Source organism: Schistocerca nitens, chromosome 9, assembly GCF_023898315.1.
Source record: "Schistocerca nitens isolate TAMUIC-IGC-003100 chromosome 9, iqSchNite1.1, whole genome shotgun sequence".
In the NCBI taxonomy this organism is placed as follows: domain Eukaryota; kingdom Metazoa; phylum Arthropoda; class Insecta; order Orthoptera; family Acrididae; genus Schistocerca; species Schistocerca nitens.
This window is the reverse complement of record NC_064622.1, coordinates 75,303,653-75,304,883: the sequence shown is the minus strand read 5'-3', so window position 1 is coordinate 75,304,883 and position 1,231 is coordinate 75,303,653. Positions and strand designations below refer to the sequence as shown.

At 40.3% G+C, this 1,231-nt stretch overlaps 1 non-coding gene across 1 annotated transcript; it reads left to right on the top strand.

Annotated features, from left to right (window-relative positions):
• The first annotated feature begins 891 nt into the window (after positions 1-891).
• On the top strand, positions 892-966 carry Trnap-cgg (transfer RNA proline (anticodon CGG)). Its single transcript has one exon. It is a non-coding gene; the product is annotated as a tRNA-Pro (tRNA).
• Positions 967-1,231: the final 265 nt, after the last annotated feature.

Genomic DNA, 1,231 nt, shown 5'->3' with positions numbered 1-1,231 from the left:
TGACGCCAGTTTCTGCGTATGTAATTAGTACTGCACATAACGTTTAAAGCGAACAGTGATGAAGAATTAAACAAACAACTAAACTAAAGTCATGTGTTCCAATCAAACGGGGAAATCTCTGGTCTAAGGTGGGATTCTTTTTGTGCGTGTAGTGTGTGTGTGTGTGTGTGTGTGTGTGTGTGTGTGTACCACAGATATTATCAGATGTTAACTTTAACCAACTCGCAAAATGTAAAATTAAAGCATAACAACAGAAAATCTGGAACAGAGTAATAAAAGCTTACTGCATTACTGTTCGGGAAAACCAGGACAGTAGATTCAGCTGCCCAATCGGGAAACTTTTCCTTTATTTGTGTAAACTAGTAATTTATCTTCGCGAAGTGTCAGTTTGACGGCAATGAGTGCGTTGCAGTTTCTGGTTTCTATTGTGGATGGCAACGACAGATAGAATTATGAGTGTGAAACCTGGCGCTGACAGAGCCTACTATTGAAATCACCCTGGGACAAGGAGGGGAGGGCAATAGATGGATCAATGTTAACGGTGGTGTTTGTGAATGTAGATGGTGCTTTTATCCAAGGCAACGTTTAACTCAAGATGAATGATGGTACGACAGGCGTCGAGGCATTTCGATTCTGCTATCCGCATGGAAACCTGATAACTTTTTTTCAACAACGACGCTGTCTGATATCTCAGTGCACAAGTCCCCCGAGCTTTAACTGTGCGTAATACCACACTGAATAATGCCCACGAGCATTACACCAACGTCTTTCTTCCACATGTCGGTAAATTGCTGACAATTAGAATTGCGAACCGGGAGAGCTTTGTAAAGTTTGGAAGGTAGGAGGCGAGGTAGTGGCAAAAGTATAGCTGTGAGAACCGGGCGGGATTCGTGCTTGGGTAGCTCAGTTGGTAGAGCACTTGCCCGCGGAAGGCAAAGGTCCCGAGTTCGAGTCTCGGTCCGGCACACAATTTTAATCTGTCAGGAAGTTTCGCTATGTAACCTTTTAAAAATTTCATTGTTTTGTGGCGTCAAATAAATATTTTAGATTTCATTCATTCACACTCCTTGATGACAGTTATGTTGAAACACAAATTCCGCTTTGATTAATAATTACTTCATTTATTTTGAAATGAATATTGAGAGAATGTACCTCTATTACCATTTGTTAAACACACTTTTAAGTAATACTATTATTAGCTATAACACGAGATGAATGAAATTATTACTTA